The following is a 20,188-nucleotide window of genomic DNA, read 5'->3' as shown; positions in this document are numbered from 1 at the left end:
TTGAAATATAATACAGGCCTGGCCGGACGCCTGCATTTTGGTAGCGTATATGGCTTCGGGGAAGGGAATGATTAGTGAACAAAAGAAACAGAACTATTACATTTTATGTTTAATCCAAAAGGGAGGCAGTGTTTAGGAAAAATATATACATAAGGATGTTACAAAGGAGACATTAAAATACATACTAAGTTACATAAAATAAACAGGAGGAAAGAAGATAACATTACTTACACTATACGATCGCTGAGACGATTCAATGTAGGTGGAGGAGGGGCTCTCCAGTTAAATTATGCTGTTATTGAACAGGACCCGTTGCTTATAATTCTTATTCCCCCCTGGCAATGAGTGCTCCTGTCTTCTCCATGGATTCTCTTATACCTAAGGGGAGATCTGGCCACACGCCCCTTGTGGTGACACCATGTGGGCCGGTCTCCAGCCTGTACATTTTTATTAAAAACGCTAAATTCTGCGATAACACACCGCTCGTTGATTGCAGAAGCTTGCAAACTATGCCATTTTTTCCCTTATGATTTTATCTTTATTTAGAGACCACATATCGCATAGCTGCAGTCTGCTATTCTGGTGTTTTTGCGCTACAGCTCCCTGATTTTGGTTACAGCCCTGGAAAACTACCTATACATTCCTGGGCTGATTTGGTCACTAAACATATGGGTCCCGTTACTGTCGGACGTATGGAACTCATAATATTTCATAATTCATATCGGAGTCAGTTCGTCTGTAAATTCCCCTTTGAGGCTCGGGAAGCAGCCTCACGGGTACACGCAAATTAGTGCAAGCCAGCGTTTTAATTACCTCCTGTGTCTTTCAGAGACAAGATGCTTGCTTTCTAACAAAGTTATAACACTCCTTGCCTGGCATCGTTTGCATAAGCTATTTCCCAGGTGTGTGCTAATTGGTGCTTTTGTGCTGAGGAAAATGGGACAGCTCAGTGCTGACAAGTGGTAATAATTTGCAGTAGACACTGTATAATTGTCATCTCTGGACAAACACTACAGCAGAGGGCATGGGAGAAGGGGCTAATATTCTGTTAATATGTCCCTGACATTAATATTTTCCTGACAAGGCGCAAAATAACGGCCCATGAATTGAGGAAAATCAAGTGTGAAGCTGCCAAGATGCCATTCGCCACCAGTTTTGCCATATTTCAGAGCTGCAACGTTACTGGAGTATCAAAAAGCACAAGGTGTGCGATATTCAGGAACATGACCAAGGCAGGAAGGCTGAAAAAAGACCTCCTTTGAACAAGAAACCTAAGATAAAATGTCAAGAATGGGCCAAGAAATATCTTAAGGCAGATTTTTCAAAGCTTTTATGGACTAATGAAATGAGAGTGACTCCAGATGGGCCAGAGCTGGATCAGTAAAGGGCAGAGAGCTCCACTCCGACTCAGACGCCAGCAAGGTGGAGGTGGGGTACTGGTATGGGTTGGCATCATCAAAGATGAACTTGTGGGACCTTTTTGGGTTGAGGATGGAGTGAAGCTCAACTCGCAGACCTACTGCCAGTTTCTGGAAGACAACTTCTTCAAGCAGTGGTACAGGAAGAAGTCGGTATCATTCAAGAAAAACATGATTTTCATGCAGGACAATGCTCCATCACATGCATCCAACTACTCCACAGCGTGGCTGGCCAGTCTAAAAGAAGAAAAAATAATGACATGGCCCCCTTGTTCACCTGATCTGAACCCAATAGAGAACCTGTGATCCATCATAAAATGTGAGATCTACAGGGAGGGAAAACAGTACACCTCTCGGAACAGTGTCTGGGAGGCTGTGGTGGCTGTTGCATGCAATGTTGATCGAAAACAGATCAAGCAACTGACAGAATCTATGGATGGAAGGCTGTTGAGTGTCATCATAAAGAAAGGTGGCTATATTGATCACTAATTTTTTGGGTTTTTGTTTTTGCATGTCAGAAATGTTTATTTCTAAATTTTGTGCACTGATATTGGTTTACCTGGTGAAAATAAACAAGTGAGATGGGATTATATTTGTTTTTTATTAAGTTGTCTAATAATTCTGCACAGTAACAGTTACCTGCACAAACGGATATCCTCCTAAGATAGCGAAATCTAAAAAAAACCCCACTCCAACTTCCAAAAATATTAAGCTTGGATATTTATGAGTCTTTTGGGTTGATTGAGAACATAGTTGTTGATCAATAATAAAAATAATCCTCTAAAATACAACTTGCCAAATAATTCTGCACACAGTGTATTGTACTAAGCCAGCTGAATGTTGATTTATAGAGCCCCTACTATAGCAACTATGTAAATTTGATCGGTTCAAACAATGAGACCTGAGCCCTGTGAGTAATGCCCTCCCTAAACCCTTGACCTGTGGATGTGTACTTAAAAGGAGATATGCTTCTGTAGCAGTCAGACTTAAAACAGATTTAAAAGAGACTTTACAAAGAGAATCAAAGACTAGCAAAAGATCAGAGAGACTCTGTCACACCATCAGCTTAGGAGCATGGCTTTACCCAAAGAGACACAGATTTGGATTCTACATGATTCCGGCCTAAGGGTACGAGGCCCTGACTGGAAAAATACGGATCTGCTCCATTGACCATCGGAGAGCCCATGGATACATTTGGGACGACCAAGTTGGGACGATGAAGTCACCTGGCCCCATGGATATGTTGTTTGGGGTTGCCAGGTGGGACCCTTTGGTCGCCTGGAACCCATGGAGACATTCGGAGAAGCCAGATTGGGACCAATCGGTCATTTGGCCCCGGGGAAACTCTCGGAGAGGCCAGGGTGGGACCCTCAGGTCTCCTGGCCTTGTACCTCGATGGACTGCTAGCTTCCTAAGCTTGCGTCTACCTTTTCTCTGTGAGGGCCCGCCAGAAGCGGGGGGCCACTGGTTGAGGTAGTTGGCCCTGGAAGTCCTAAAGTCGCAGCTGTTCTATCCCATGCGGGCCAGCGGAAGGGTGAGGACTGAGTAATATTATACCATCTTGGGGATATGCTGGGACTGTTCTATGTGTTTATTGTCCACTTTGTGGTTCAATAAAGTATTGCCACACTGTTTTACCCTCACCCTGTGTTGTCTGAGTAGTGTTACGCCCACGGAAGACCCTGGGTCTTCACGGCATCTAATACATTGTATTGGGGAGATTTCTGTTGCGGAGACAGCATCTCCGCAACAGAAATTGACACGCTATAGCTCGTAAAGCCGTGCCACGGGCGAGTTTTTGCGGTGTCAAATAGAAGCACAGCGGGCATGGGATTTCTATAAATCCATCCACTGTGCTTCTAATGTAGAACGCAGCATTTTGAACGCAGCGCAGGTGATCTGCATCCAAACCGGTGCTATTACGGATCGTGGGCACGCAGCCTTAGGGTTATGGCTTGTTCACCATCATCGTTAGGAAAGGTTAGGTGATACACATTTCCCAACTTTATAAAAACCCAGCCTACTCTAACCTTGTGTTAAAAACAGCAGCTATGGTTTCTTCTCAGCAGCAGCCTAGCACTCTGAAAATGAAAATGATGGAGGCCCACAAAGCAGAAGTAGGCTGTAAGAAAATAGCAAAGCATTTTCAAGTTGCAAGCTTATTGACGTCACCGCTCGTCACTGCAGGCGTGTCCTCACGCTACTGTCAGTGAGTTCCAGCTGGCTTGCTGAGCAGACGCATTCTCATGCAACCGCTCAACACACCATCCGGATATAGCAGAGCTGGGGATCATTGTGCTACATCATGAGTATGGATTACCTGCGGACAGGTGAGGATTAGTTTGTTTTTTTATTTTTATTTGGATCTTAATAAATGGGTAAAAGAGGGTCCTCGAGTGTTTTGCTCAAATGACGGACTTTGTTCTGTGTGAGTTTTTTTACTTGAACTAAAGGAGTCAGTAATGGGGATGTCTTATTGACGCCTCTCCATTACTAACCCCTGGGCTTGATGTCAGCAAACATGAAATAGCTGACATCAACCCCAAAACCATTACTCCACTTGCCAACGCACCAAGGCAAGTGAGAAGAGTCGAGGCTAAGCACCAGAATTGGCCCATCTAATGGATGTGCCATTTCTGGGGTGGCTGAGGGCCAATATTATTAGTCTGAGAGGAGGCCAATATCCATGGCCCCTTCTCAACCTATTCATATCAGCCCGCAGCTGTGTGTTTAGCCTTTGCTGGTTATTAAAACTTGGGAGTACCCCAAGTAATTTTTTGGGGGATACCCCCTTTTAATAACCAGTAAAGGCTACACAAACAGCTGTGAGCTGTTATTTATAAGCTGGGAATATCCATAAATAGTGGCCCATTCCCAGAACAACACCACCAGCCCACTGCTTTCCCTCAGCTGGTTAAGAAAATGAGGGGGACCCCACCCGATTTTTTTTTTTAAATAAATACCCAAATTTGTAAGGAAGTAAAACAACGCCAAAATGTTGTAGACTAGACTACATATGAATAGACAATATAAGATCCCAAGTTCCTGGGCCAAGTCATCACTGCTATAGCCCTACTTATGTATTTGAAGCCCCCCCCTTTCTCAAAATCTTTTTAAATTTCCCCAAGATTTCTGTGAAATTCAGATATGCTTTAACATTACATTTAAACTACCATTTTGTATAAGGTAGCAAAGAAAAAAACAAGCAGATAAGAAAAAACAAAATGTATTAAAAATGATGAAAACATTAAATAAAACAAATATAAATATAAAACAAATAAACATTACAAAATTATAATAAGGTCAGAACTGTAATCAGGGCCAAGAGTGGGTGATCGGCAACAGGAGTGGAGACATAGGGGGTAAGTGAGGGAAGTGGACTAAAGGGTGGAAGCTCATCTTTTGGGACAAAGGATGATATAAAGTGAAAAAAAAAAAAAACACGCCTCTACAGAAACCAACAACATGGCTAGCACCATTGATGTCGAAATGATGCTGGTTCTGGTTCAGCAAAGACCAGAATTGTGGAACAGAAGGGATGATGGCTATGGGGACCAGAGTCACCTGCAGGCACCGTGGAACTATATTTGCTGCCAACTATATCCTAATTTGGAAGACAGCTCACAGCAGATTCAAGAGGATATAAGAACGGCAAATATGAACGGGATATTAGGATTGTCTGAATATGTGTTATTTTGTAGGTGAGGTCTAACAAATAACTATTGAAGCCAGAACATTAGGTGTGTAATTTTTGGTCCAAAAAATATCGCCAAACTCGAAAATTTGGCAACCCAGCATAAACACACAAAAAGACAAAGAAAAATAACCATTATACTAGCAGTAGTGATTTTAGAATACACATTATACATGTTATTGCATACAGCATCCTTTACCTATAAAAAAATTATATAATCTATTCCTATTTTCTTTCCAGTGGGTGTAGTGACAAGGTTATGTAGGAGTTGCTGGGACCAGTTCTGCTGTGAGCGACAACAGTGTAGGAAGAGTGGGTGTGGTCTTAAAAAAATGGCCATACCTATATTATGACCGGCTCCAGTTTTTGGCCCCAGTCCTAGATCTTCGTCCGTAAGTGGCTACCTTTTTCAGTTTGTTTGTGTAATGTTTTGATTAGGATTTTGCATAATAATAATAATAATAATAATAATAAATGCTTTTTACCCTTTCATCCCTGACCTTACAGATCTGACCGGACCAAAAAGGGAAATACCGCCAGCTCGGAAGAAGAAGAGCCTGTGGAGAGCACCAGCACACCCCAGCCCCTCGACACCTCCCTTCATGCACCAATAAGCCAGCTTCACTACTGCCGAAAGAGGGCCCCCCCATCACCACCACTGGCGTACACCACATGGGAATACCTGTGAATGAGGATGGGCAGGAGGATTTTTGTCTAAGCCTGGCCCATTATTTCAAGCATGTTCCCTTTTCTTTGAGGCTGCAGAACAGGGCCACCCTCCAAATTGTATTGTCCGTCACCATGCCACCAAATTTACCAATGGCCATTTTTGAATTCCTCGAAAGTGAGCAGCTTTCTGAGGTCAACAAAAACCGGTGATTAGACCCCCAAGAAGGTCACTCAGCAGACCCACCATCACGGCAGCCACCACCTCCATTGTCAGCATCACGGCAGCCACCATCACCTAAAGTGCCAGTATCACGGCAGCCACCAATACCACCTCCAGTCACAGCATCTTGGCAGCCATCACCACCTACAGTGACAGCATCATGGCAACCACCTCCAGTGCCAGCATCTTGACAGCCACCACCATCTCAAGTGCCAGCATCTTGGCAGCCACCTCCAGTGCCAGCATCACGGCCGCCAACAACCCCCTCACCAACATGTCTCTTGCCCCAAACACCCTTGTCTTGTTGACATGATGGCCAAAACACAGAAAACAAGGCCAGATGAAGATCGGAGACTCAGAATTTCTGCGCCGAGATGCCACCACAGCCACTGAAGGGTGTTACATAGGTGCGTATTATATGGATGCTATACATAGTTTTTAAGGTTGAAGGAAGACTATGTTACTAAGTCCATCTAGTTCAACCCGAAGCCTAACATATTGATCCAGAGGAGGCAAAAAAAAACATGTGGCAAACACTAAGCTCCACATTGGGGAAAAAAATTCCTTCCTGACTCCATACGACAATCAGACTAGTTCCAGGATCAACACCCTATCAAGGAATCTAGTATATATAACCTGTAATATTATACTTTTCAAGAAAGGCATCCAGGCCCTTCTTAAATTTTTATAGTGAATCACTCATTACATCATGCGGCAGAGAGTTTCATAGTCTCACTGCTCTTACAGTAAAGAATCCGCATCTGTGATTATGATTAAACCTTCTTTCCGCCAGACGTAGAAGATGCCCCCTTGTCCTCGTCTCAGGCCTCAGTAAAAAGATCAGTAGAAAGGTCTTTGTACTGTCCTCTCATATATTTGTACATAGTAGTAAGATCACCCCTAAGCCTTCATTTTTCCAAACTAAATAACCCCAGGTGTAATAACCTGTCTTGGTATTGCAGAACCCCAGTCCTCTAATAACCTTGGTCGCTCTTCTCTGCACCCGCTCTAGTTCAGCTATGTCTTTCTTATACACTGGAGACCAGAACTGTACACAGTATTCTAAGTGTGGTCGCACTACTGTCTTGTATAGTGGTAAAATTATGTCCTCCTCATGAGCATCTTTGCCTCTTTTAATGCATCCCATTATTTTATTTGCCTTTGTAGCAGCTGCCTGACACTGGCCCCCAAATGTGAGCTTGTTGTCTACCAATACACCCAAGTCTTTTTCAGTTACAGTTTTGCCCAGTGTTTTACAATTAAGCATATGTGGCACCCCAGAGGGTCTGGTTGCCACAGTGGTAGTAATACCATGTCTGGGAGCAAAACAGGAGTTTCCTGGTCAGGAACACATAACATGCAACACCTCCTGCCCCAGACCAGAAAGGGGAGGATCCTGCCCTTTATAACTGGATCTGGAGGCGGGGTTAGAGAGTCTGAGTCTAAAGTTCAGTGTGTGGAGTCAAGCAGGACACGAAGGAGTACAGAGCCAGGGACTGGAGCTGGAGCTAGCTCGTCCTGGCTAGTATCCACAGAGGACCGGAAGCCGGAGTCCGAGGCTGTGGAGATTGCATACCCAGCAGCAGATACCGCAGGGCAGGAGATTGCAGGTCTCCTGGCCCAACAGAAGCCCGGAGGCTCAGCCACACGAAAGGACCCGTACCGCCACAGAGGAGCGAGGAATACACAAGGCCCGAGTCGCCAGCCATACGGGTGAGCACAGCACGTTACACTCAGGGACGTGGGCTACAACATGACTATAAGCGGGATAGCCAAAGAGTATAGTCAGAACGGCAGGCCTACAACTTCACTTGGCCAGGAGGACTCTAGGATTGTTCCCAGACTGATCAGGCCCTCATCACTAGCCGGTACTCCCGTTGGGGCCCATATAATTGCCGACAGTAAAGACCCTGGGACTGCACTGCAAAGACTCCATGTTGTCATTACTGATACCTTGCACTACCACCACCATCATCCATACACGCTGCCCTGAAGCTCCACTCTTCCTGTGGGGAGTTACATCACCTTGCTGCACATACCACCAGCTTCAGCGGACTGCTCCGCAGCGGCGGTTCCCAATAACCGCATTCCACAGGTGGCGTAGTCGGACTATACATAACAGATATACATAAACTACCCTTAGATTGACCACCTGGGTCACAGACCGGGTCACCACCATGGTGACTACAACCCCCAGCATCTACAGGCCCGGCTCCGGGTACCCCACGGCCCAGGGGGCGCGTCACATATAGTTATACATTTTATTTCCTCTGCCCAAGTGCATTACCTTACATTAATCCCCATTAAAGCTCATTTGCCATTTATCAGCCCAAGCTTCTAGTTTACATAGATCCTCCTGTAATATAAAATTGTCCTCCTCTGTATTGATTACCCTGCAAAGTTTAGTGTCATCTGCAAATATTGAAATACTACTCTGTATGCCCCCTACAAGGTCATTAATAAATATGTGAAAAACAAGCGGGCCCAATACTGACCCCTGTGGTACCCCACTGTTAACTGAGACCCAGTCTGAGTGTGTTCCATTAATAACCACCCTTTGTTTCCTATCACTGAACCAGTTCTTAACCCACATACATATATTTTCCCCTATCTCCATTGTTCTCATTTTATGTATCAACCTTTTGCGTGGAACCGTATCAAAAGGTTTTTGAAAAGTCCATATACACAACATCCACAGCATTTCCTTGGTCCTGTCCGGAACTTGCCTCATCATAAAAGCTGATGGCATAAGCATGGTCCGTGTGCCGTGCATTTTTTTTTTCGCACGCATTGACTTGCATTGGTGAGCAGGGGTGAATTAAGAGTAACCAGGGTCCTGGGCAGTTTAGAAGGTGTGGGCCCCCTCCCCCAGGTACCCAATGTATCACGTGACATGTCACATAATCCTATTTTGATAGATTATGTGATAAGTCATGTGAGTAACATACAGGTGCTCTGGTGCACATCTGTAGATGGAAAAAGACAGACAGCGGCGCACATAGCGCACCGCACAAATTTTTTCCTTGTGTACAGCACTATGCATAACATAGCGCTATATGAAAAAGAGCAGGGGTGGGAGATTAATTTTCCCGAGGGGCCACATGAGACCGTGACTGTAGTGGAGGCCGAACCAATAGGCTGAAATTAATACTGCTCAATATTAATGCTAACATATTAATTATAATTTTTTTTTTTACATTAATTGTATGACTTTATAAGGGGATGTCAGCATAATTAATTGTGCTCAATATATACAGTATGAGCCCCCACATGGCCCCCTACATACAATAGGAGACCTTGTGACAATACAGCTTTTTTTCCTAATTATGCCAGACACATTCAGTAGGCCAGGAGCCATACACCTTTATGTTGACTTTTGAATGTGTTCTTCTTTGGTTGATCAACACAGACTATTATTTGTATAATAAATATATCATAGAATCATAGAATGTAGAGTTGGAAGGGACCTCCTGGGTCATCTGGTCCAACCCCCTGCTCAAAGCAGGATTCACTAAATCATGTCAGTCCAGCCTCTGTTTGAAGACGTCCATTGAAGGGGAACTCACCACCTCTCGTGGCAGCCTGTTCCACTCATTGATCACCCTCACTGTCAAAAAGTTTTTTCTAATATCTAATCTGTCTCCTCCCATTTAGTTTCATCCCATTGCTTTCCTTGTGCAAATGAGAATAAAGATGATCCTTCTACAATGTGACAGCCCTTGACATATTTGTAGACAGCTATTAAGTCTCCTCTCAGTCTTCTTTTTTGCAAGCTAAACATTCCCAAATCCTGCAACCGTTCCTCATAGGACATGGTTTGCAGACCAGTCACCATTCTGGTCGCTCTTCTCTGAACTTGCTCTAGTTTGTCTATGTCTTTTTTAAAATGTGGTGCCCAAAACTGTACACAGTATTCCAGATGAGGTCTGACCAAAGAGGAGTAAAGTCCGATAATGACTTCACGTGATCTAGACTGTATGCTTCTGTTAATACATCCCAGAATTGTATTTGCCTTTTTTGCTGCTGCATCACACTGTTGACTCATGTTCAGTCTATGATCTATTAGTATACCTAAGTCTTTTTCACATGTACTGTTGCTTAGCTCTATTCCTCCCATTCTGTATATGCTTTTTTCATTTTTATTGCCCAGATGTAGTACTTTGCTTTTTTCCCTGTTAAAAACCATTCTGTTGGCTGCTGCCCACTGCTCCAGTTTATTTAGGTCTTTTTGAATCCTCTCTCTCTCTTCTCTAGTATTAGCTATCCCTCCTAGCTTTGTGTCATCAGCAAATTTAATCAGTTTACCCTCAATTCCTTCATCTAAATCATTGATAAAGATGTTGAACAATACAGGTCCCAGGACGGAGCCCTGTGGTACCCCACTTGAGAAATTCATCCAGCTGGATGTGAAGCCATTTACAACCACCCTTTGAGTCCGATCACTAAGCCAGTTATGAATCCACCTAACAGTTGCCTGGTCCATTGCATACTTGGTCATTTTTTCAATAAGGATGGTGTGAGATACTTTGTCAAATGCTTTGCTGAAGTCAAGATATACTATATCTACAGCATTTCCCTGATCCACCCAGTCAGTGATTCGGTCATAGAAGGAAATTAAGTTAGTCTGACATGACTTGTTAGTTACAAACCCATGCTGACTCTGGTTAATCACTTCATTCTTATCCATGTACTTAACCTGATACGTGCCCTACAGGATCTGCAGACTGCATTATAATCTTCTTTAGATATGCCTCCCTCTTTCCATTTAATAAACATTTCTTTCTTTCTTTTTAGCATGTGTTTAAGTTCTGTGTTCATCCATCCTGGTTTCCTTAAATGCTTCCCATTCTTCCTACTTTTCGGGATTGTTAACGATTGTGCTTTGAGAATCTCATTTTTAAAAATTTCCCATCCTTCCTGGACATTTTTGTCCTTAAGGACATCCAGCCACTGGATCCCTCCTATTCTCTTTCTGAGTCTCTTAAAATCTGCCTTTCTAAAATCTAACCTTGAAGTTTGAGTCTTCACATGTCTTCCTCCTCTAATTATCCAAAATTCTATAATAGCATGATCGCTGCCTCCTAGGGTCCCAGCCACCTTTACCTCCTCAACCATTTCCTCCCTGTTTATAAGGATTAGATCCAAAGTAGCAGATCCCCTTGTTTTCTCCCCTACCTTTTGGAAGATAAAGTTGTCAGCAAGAGAGGATAAGAATTTGCTTGACCTGTTTTACTTGAGAGAGATTCCCAACAAATGTCTGGATAGTTGAAATCTCCCATGACCACTACGTCATATTTTTTTGAGAACTTGGTCATTTGATACATAAAGAGTTCATCCATATCTTCAGCTTGCCCAGGTGGCCTGTAGTAAATGCCTACAATGGTGTCCTTTCCGTTGTTCTCTCCTTGTATTCTTACCCAAACCGTTTCCACAGAACTCCCAGTCTCTGAAGCTTCAATCTCTGTGCAGATATACGCTTTTCTAACATACAATGCGACACCTCCTCCTCGTTTATCAAGTCTGTTTCTTGCAAATAAGTTGTATCCTTTTAGCCTTTTATTCCAATCATGTGTATCGTCCCACCAAGTTTCAGTGATTCCAATGACATCATATTTCTTTTCCTGCATTAGTAGTTCCAATTCTCCTTGTTTGTTGCCCATGCTTTGTGCATTTGTATAAAAACATTTTAGTTTGTGATTGGTTTCTCTTCCTCCCATATTTTTATTACTTAGATTTTTTTGTCTTTGTTCTTCCTTTCCACTTCCAATAGCAGAGATCTCAATAGTATTTGTCAGCTGTATGGCTTTTTCTGGCCTTTTGCTTCCCTTCCCACATTGTTCTAGCTTAAAACTCAAGATATGTTGATCACTTGAGTTTATATTTTGTTAATGGATGTAAATAACAGGCATTCATATTATATCAGCTCCTACAATGTATTATCTGCCAGTTTTGAAAGACAGAGACTCAGGATCTTTGAACAATGGATGTTTGCAAGATATGTTAAAGGAGTTGTCCACTCCTTTCACATTGATGCCTTATCCGTAGTGGCACCCCCGCCAATCAGCTGTTATCGGTGCTGGCAGCAGCGGCCGCCGGCCGGAAGTCCTTTCCTGTGGTGCTTGGCCGTTAAGTTGTAGGGGCTGGCACTTGTTACTGCACATCCGCCTCCTATTCAACTGAATGACTGAATGGGAGGCGGATGTATAGTAACCCCTGGCGGCCACTACAGATCGACAGCCAAGCACCACAGGTAAGGACTTCCGGCCGGCAGCCGCCGCTACCGATAACAGCTGATCGGCGGGTGTGCCACTTGCGGGACCCCGGCCGATTATACATTGATGCCCTATCCTGTGGATAGGGCATCAATGTGAAAGTAGTGGACAACCCCTTTAAATACCATTGTAGGGTGTTTGCCAGTAAACACTGGGGGGATGAGCTGTGGATACTCAAGCCCTGCGGATTAATATCATCATCCTTTATCCTTGACCTGTGGATGTGTGCTTGAAAGGACTATAGGAAACTATATAAAGGGGCATATGCCTCTGTATCGAGGAGATTATACAAAGAGACAGCCAAGAGAGACTATTCAGCATAGCAACCAGGACACATGGCTCCATCAAGAGAAATACAAATCTGCTCCATTGACTATCACTGAACTCTCAGAGCCGTTATGAGGAAATTCAGGTTGGGACAATCATGTCACTTGGCCACATACCTCACTGCTCTATTCCCGGCGGGCCAGCGGAAGGGGGAAACTCTGTAACTGGCACCATCTTGTGTATTTGCTGGGACTGTTCTATAGGTTTAATGTCTGTTTGGTGGTTCAATAAAGTATTGCCACACTGTTTTACCCTCACCCTGTGTTGTCTGATTAGTATTACACCCACGGGCGACCCAGTGTCCCCCAACCCCCTACATACAGTATGAGCCCCACATAGCCCTCTACATACAGTATGAGCCCCAACAAAATCCCCCTATGTACAGTATGAGTACTGTGAAGACACAGGGTCTTCTATGGGCATAACACTACTCAGATAACACAGAGTGAGGTTAAAACAGTGTGGCAATACTTTATTGAACCACCAAACACACAATAAACATATAGAACAGTCCCAGCAAACACCCAAGATGGTGCAAAACAACACAGTCTCACCCTTCCGCTGACCCGCTGGGAATAGAGCAGCTGCGACTTTGGGACTTCCAGGGCCAACTAACTCAACAAGTGGCACCCCGCTTTTTGTGGACACCAACAGAGAGAACATAGCGGCAAGCTTAGGAAGCTGACAATCCATTGAGGTACGTGGCCAGGAGACCCTCGGGTCCCAATCTGGCTTCTCCAGACATATCCATGGAACCAAGTGACCGGATGGTCCCAACCTGGATTTCTCCCGAATATATCCATGAGTTCTGTGATAGTCAATAGAGCAGATCTGTATACCTCTGGATGGAGCCATGCTGTCCTGTAGAGCTGTCCCTTAGTGTTCCTGTCTGCGGTTTTGTAAAAAGACTCCTGATACAGAGTCATAACCCCCTTATATGGTTCGCAACTGCCCTTCAAGACATTTTCTACAGGTCAGGGGGAGGTGAGATGAGTTTAACTCTCCATTGTTTGATCATTTAATTGATCTTAATAGCTTATACTCCTCTGCTCTGCGAGTCAACAAGCCACAGGGCCCACACAATGGTTAATCAACATATTTAACAAACATTCATTGTTCAAAGACCCCATGCAAAGATAACAGTACAATAAACTGTAGGAGCTGATATAAGATGTAAATAACAGCTATTCATCAGTTAACAAGGCTTAACTCAACCTACAAGAGAAGTCAACATTCAGACTTATGACAAAAGTCCATGTTTCTTGCCCTACCTGAAGAAACACATGAATTCAAAAGTCAACATAAAAATAATAGTGTATTTCTCCTGGCCTACTTAATTTAGATAAGTATTATTAATTATTATTTTGGATAATTAGGATTAAAAGCTGTGTCGTCACAAGTTCCCATATAGCTCCCTACCTCCAGCAGGAGGCCGCACGGAGCTCCCTACCTCCAGCAGGAGGCCGCACGGAGCTCCCTACCTCCAGCAGGAGGCCGCACGCAGCTCCCTACCTCCAGCAGGAGGCCGCACGCAGCTCCCTACCTCCAGCAGGAGGCCGCACGCAGCTCCCTACCTCCAGCAGGAGGCCGCACGCAGCTCCCTACCTCCAGCAGGAGGCCGCACGCAGCTCCCTACCTCCAGCAGGAGGCCGCACGCAGCTCCCTACCTCCAGCAGGAGGCCGCACGCAGCTCCCTACCTCCAGCAGGAGGCCGCACGCAGCTCCCTACCTCCAGCAGGAGGCCGCACGCAGCTCCCTACCTCCAGCAGGAGGCCGCACGCAGCTCCCTACCTCCAGCAGGAGGCCGCACGCAGCTCCCTACCTCCAGCAGGAGGCCGCACGCAGCTCCCTACCTCCAGCAGGAGGCCGCACGCAGCTCCCTACCTCCAGCAGGAGGCCGCACGCAGCTCCCTACCTCCAGCAGGAGGCCGCACGCAGCTCCCTACCTCCAGCAGGAGGCCGCACGCAGCTCCCTACCTCCAGCAGGAGGCCGCACGCAGCTCCCTACCTCCAGCAGGAGGCCGCACGCAGCTCCCTACCTCCAGTAGGAGGCCGCACGCAGCTCCCTACCTCCAGTAGGAGGCCGCACGCAGCTCCCTACCTCCAGTAGGAGGCCGCACGCAGCTCCCTACCTCCAGTAGGAGGCCGCACGCAGCTCCCTACATCCAGTAGGAGGAAGAAACGTAGCTCCCTACATCCAGTAGGAGGCACCACATAGCTCCCTAGATACAGTACACACATGCAGTCACACACACACATGCAGTCAGACACAAGCAGGCATGCACACACAGTCATGCACATGCAGTCGCACACATATGCACACGCAGTCATGTATACACATGCAGACTTGCACATATACGGGTCGCAGAAATGTGCACACACCAGGGGCATTGCTAGAGTTTGAAAAGATCAGGGGCCCAAGCCCCGAGGTTTAAGCTTTGCATCCTACCCCTCCCCTAAACAAAAAAAAAGGAATTCAGAAGTCAGCAGTCACACAGAATGACTGCAGACTAATCACAAACGTGGACAATATTTTTAATCCTCCTAACATAAATAAAAATATAAAAATGTCAGCATCATAAAAAACATTTACATCCAGGTACCTTATAGGTGACGCTGTCTCTGGAGTCGTTCTCTTTCTTTTCTTCCTCTTGTCCAGACACATGATGACTTTTCCCATCCACAGCTCGTCTCTGCAGACTTCCATCTTCTCCGGTCTTCCGCAGCACATCCCCACACGATGTCCTTAAAGATTAGCAGCGTCATTATAATGCTCCTGAATACAAATATCTGCCCTACATTGATCCCCTAAATAAATAATGGCCCCTCTCTATATTCCCTGCACAAAATATGACTCACACACTGTCCCTCTTATGACATATGCCCTCCATACTACCCTTTCCTTTCCATACTGGGCCCCCTCTTCACACTGTGTCCCCCCTATAGGTCCCAGTCTCTGTACTGTGCCCCCTCTTCCTCCTGGCTGTGACCTTACACTGTCCCCCCATGCTATCCCCCACCCACTACTCTCTCTATTCTGTGCCCACTCACACTTTTCTTCCCCCATAGTGTCTTCTCACACTATTCCCCTACCTCCTCATATTTCCTCCTCACACATCCCCCTAACTCCCCATACTGTGTTCGCACACATTTTCCCCCTCGCTACCAATAATGTGTCTGCATCCACCCCCACAGATTAAACCTCTCCCCCTCCACACTGCATAAATATCCCCCTGCACAATTAATAAATATCCCCCTGCACAATTAGTACATAGCTCCCCTGCAAAGTTAATAAATAGCCCCCCCCCCCTGCACAATGAATAAATAGACCCCTGTACAATACACAGCCCCCCAGGACAATTAATAAACAGTCCCCCTGCACAATTAACAATTAGCCCCCTACACAATTAATAATTGCCCCCTGACAATTAATGATTGCCCCCCTGTACAATTAATAATTAGCCACCCTGCACAATTAATAATTAGCCCCCTGGGCTGAATCTTCGTTGTCTACAGCTCCATAGCCACAGGAGCACTTATCACTAAGGCTCTGCTCTCTCTTGTGGGCACCGGCGAGTGACGTCAGTAGCACGATCACATGACCTGATCACACTGCTGACGTCGCTCTAAGCCGACGGTCAGAGCTCCAATTGTACTCGCGTCTACAATCACTGGGACCCGGCACGCCGCAGCTTCTCTGAGCGGGCTGTCAGCTAGAAAGCCCTCTCAGAGAACAGCCGAATCCCGGTCCAGGAGGCAGCAGAATGCTGCCACCGGGAGGAGGGCACCTCGGACCGATGCATTAAGCGGCTCGACGCCCCCCACCCTGCCCGCTGCACCTGGGGCACGTGCCCCCCGCCCGCCTAGATACGCCCCTGCATGACCTACACATATGCTCATTATGTATATACACATGTATACAGAGACAAGACCTGTATACACATTATACACATTATACTGGGACATGACATAGACATACTCTCTTCATCAGTAGTTATCAAGTGGCAGCATTGGAAGAGTCCTGACCTTGTGAATCAGCAGTAAGAGGGATGGTTGTAAACAGGAGACCCCCTGTCAGGCCTGCACTGTCCCTGCACACCCTCCCCCATCCCGACTGCTGAGCTGCCTGAAACATTAAAGGAGGGGGGATGTGCTGTGCAGCCACAGAGAGAGTTGTAATCTCCCTCTTATCTCCCCATGGCCGGCTGTATTCCCTGACAGACTTGGCCCCACTGACCTCCTTCCTCCCCCTTCCATCATATCCTCCCCCTAGGTGGCGCTGTACACTCGCTCTGCCCTGACTTCCCCGAAGAAAAGGATCAGCAGGGAGGAGGAGCTGCGAGATAATGACACAGAGCAGCCACACTGCCCGCAGGGATGCGTCAGGCAAACCCTGTGTGTTGCGCGGTGCCTGCACTCAGTGCACAGACAGTTAATAAAGTTTAATTACTTGAAGAAAAAAAACAAAACAGCTACAGCGAGTTTCGGAGCAATGCACTGGGGCCCAGGCCCCGGATATAAGTGCCTAGCGACGCCCCTGGCACACACACAAACATATACAAAGACACATACAGGCATAAACACATTTGAAGACATACACAAAAATACATATAAACAGACATATCACACATACATAGATAAACACAATCATATATGCACACACTGTCACACACACACATGTCACTCACCTTCCCCCGGCTCGCTTCCCGTCCAGCTTCTCTCCTATGGGAAGCAGCAGTGCAGGGCGCACTGTGTCCTGCGTGACGTGACTTTAGTAGACACGACCGCGCCCAGCCCGCCCCTGCCTGCCGGGATATGTGTGTCGCATTGGCGGCGCACACAACAATATAATGAGGGTAATCTGGCTATGGGCTCCCCGGACGGGGCGGCTTGGGTGATAGCCCAAATTGCCCTCATTTTAATCTGCCTACGTTGGCGAGTCTCATCTGATATACGCGGCCACTCGCAGCATGTTGCGATTATTTTTCTCAGTCCGATCCGAGCGGAGAAAAAAAAAATCACAGATGAACACAATCTTTCAATGACAATAGTCAGAGTGCAAGCAGATTTTTTATCGCATTGCACTCATCCGAGTTAAACGCTGATTAGCATGAGCCCTTAGACCAAAAGATTGTAGAAATAGAGATAATGTTACTAAAGTATATCTTATTGCTCTAATAGGCATCTAGTCATTCAACACAGTCTATTACCTATATATTCTACAAGCCGAGCTTATGAATATTAATAACAGTATGTAAAATAATCACAGGCTGCAATTATCCACCATGATTTTTTTTAAACAATGAAATCAACTTTTTTGTGGTTGTAAATTTGAAATAACAGTGACAGCTATGATGACATCACAAAGCACATGACATCATAGACATCACATGACATCACAATTGGAGTAGAATGTATAAAATTCTGCACCGGAGCCATCTTGTGTCACTAGAACCTGACAGCTGAAAGGGGACAGAGTCCAGGTAGGTAGCTCTTTATTTTAAGCTTTGGTATACTTATAGTGTATCCAACACATTTATCGGGAAAACTCGATCATAAGACATTATCAAGACAACCCTTCACTAAATGAGGAGTTGCTGATGATCAGTTGATCTTAAAGGGTATGGCAGCAAAAATCCTAGCAATTAGCTGCTATATTGCTGGGGAAGTAATGACCCCTACAGGACACCTATAGTAGGAGGATGACAATGTAATATATGTTTGTTGGGAGTCTTCCAGCTCTTTGCACTGGCTCCCCACTATGGAAGTCGTCAGTGGAGCTCGCCCTCTATGTCATCCCTATGCTCTAGTAAGGCATGTAGATAGAAAGTAGTCAAGTTGGGATATCTTTATGTGGCTCAATTTTTGGGTCGTTTTGCTATTTACGCGGACAAATTATAGTATCATTCTCTGTTGTCAGCTCTTTTATTCCTATAGAAGTAGAGGCTGACATTTGAGTTGTAGTTTAATGCGATCAGGAATGGTAGTAAGGAGTCCTGTGTTTTCTTTTAATACATAGAGCAGTAGGTAATAAAGATAAAAGGATCCCTTTAAATGGACGTCTTATAATTATGAAACAACGTAGAAGGTTATGTATTTTTATTAAATTAATTTCTTGTTAATGTTAAAATTTGGATACATAAAAAAAGCAGTGACAGTTCTGATGACATCACGGCTCACGTTACATAATTGACATTCCATGACATCACAATTAGAATAGAATGTACAAATTTCTAAACCTGAATCATTTTGTGTTTTAGACACAGGGCACATGACATCATAGACATCACAATTGAAGCAGAATGTATAAAGTTCTGCACCGGAGCCATCTCGTGTCACTAGAACTTGACAGCTGAAAGGGGACAAGTCCAGGTAGGTAGCTCTTTATTTTTAAGCTTTGGTATACTTATAGCGTATCCAAAGGATTTATCGGGAACACTCTGTAATAAGACATTTTCAGGACAACCCCTTCCTTAAATGAGGAGTTGCTGATGATCAGTAGATCTTAATGGGTATAGCGGCAAAAAACCTAGCAATTAGCTGCTATATTGCTGGGGAAGTAATGACTCCTACAGGACAAATATAATAGGAAGATGACAGTGTAATAAAACATGTTTGTTGGGAGGTTAAGTTGGGACATTTTTATGTGGCTCCATTTTTGTGTAGTTTTGCCATTTACGTGAACAAATTATATTATTATCATTCTCTATTGTCAGCTCTTTTGTTCCCATTGAATTAGGGTCTGACATTGGAGTTGTAGTTTAATGTGGTCAGAAATGGAAGTATAGGGGCTGACACAGAGGCGTAACTAGGGTTTTGATTCGGGGGGGGGGGCGAAACTTCTGAGTGGCCCCTAACCAGGTAACCCTGACTATAACTATGGTGGCGCGCGCATCCAGATAGTGGATGTAGGAGAACCTCAGCAGATGACCGAACGGTTGCTAAAAATAATCTCTATACAAAGACCAGCACTGATATTACCACCATATGGTGACATCAGTCCTGCAGAACATATAAGAGATCAAAGCACAGTTATATATAGTACCTTACAGCTGACTTTCTTTCTGATTAAATTGTACACTTTTCCCGTCTTTTCCATCTGGCCATGACCGACACAACGACTTCTCCATCCAGGACTCAGAGTCTCAGGTCTGCAGAGATCACAACAAAGACACATTTGACTCCTTACATTTCAGGCACCATCCACATCTATTCCCAACCTGCACAAACGCCTCATCCTGCTAATACCCCAATACTGAGCCTCTGTTGCTGTATGCGTCCCTTTTACTGCACCTTCTGTGTGGTACTGTGTGCTCTCTAGATGGTAAAACCAACCTCTAGTATATAGTAATGCCGTGTGTAAGTGCCCTAGAAAAACATTGCCCATATTGTGCCCCCTAGAAAGTAATAGTGCTCTCTGTGTGCCCCTTTGACAGTCATAATAACCTGAGTTCCCTTATAACGATAAGTGCCCATTTAACATTTAATAATGTCCTGAGTCTCCCCCCATGTACAGCTCCCCTCTACAGAATATGATCCTCTCCTATACATAGTATAATTCCCCCTCACCGTATAGTACCCCCCCCAC

The 20,188-nt window shown here is 45.1% G+C and overlaps 1 long non-coding RNA gene across 2 annotated transcripts in view; it reads right to left on the bottom strand.

Annotated features, from left to right (window-relative positions):
- Positions 1–15,782, bottom strand: part of LOC141166316 (uncharacterized) — a 51,279-nt gene extending 35,497 nt beyond the window's left edge. Inside the window, exon 1 of one of the 2 annotated variants that reach the window (XR_012251277.1) lies at positions 15,204–15,782. This is a non-coding gene — a long non-coding RNA (uncharacterized lncRNA). The remainder of the gene's footprint in view (positions 1–15,203) is intronic. The other variant, XR_012251276.1, reaches the window with a different exon arrangement.
- Between the last annotated feature and the right edge of the window lie 4,406 nt (positions 15,783–20,188).

Source organism: Phyllobates terribilis, unplaced genomic scaffold (assembly GCF_046119375.1).
Source record: "Phyllobates terribilis strain yellow unplaced genomic scaffold, ASM4611937v1 Scaffold_11__3_contigs__length_659146591, whole genome shotgun sequence".
NCBI lineage: Eukaryota > Metazoa > Chordata > Amphibia > Anura > Dendrobatidae > Phyllobates > Phyllobates terribilis.
Note: the sequence above shows the minus strand (reverse complement) of the source record. Positions and strands in the feature narration are given on the sequence as shown.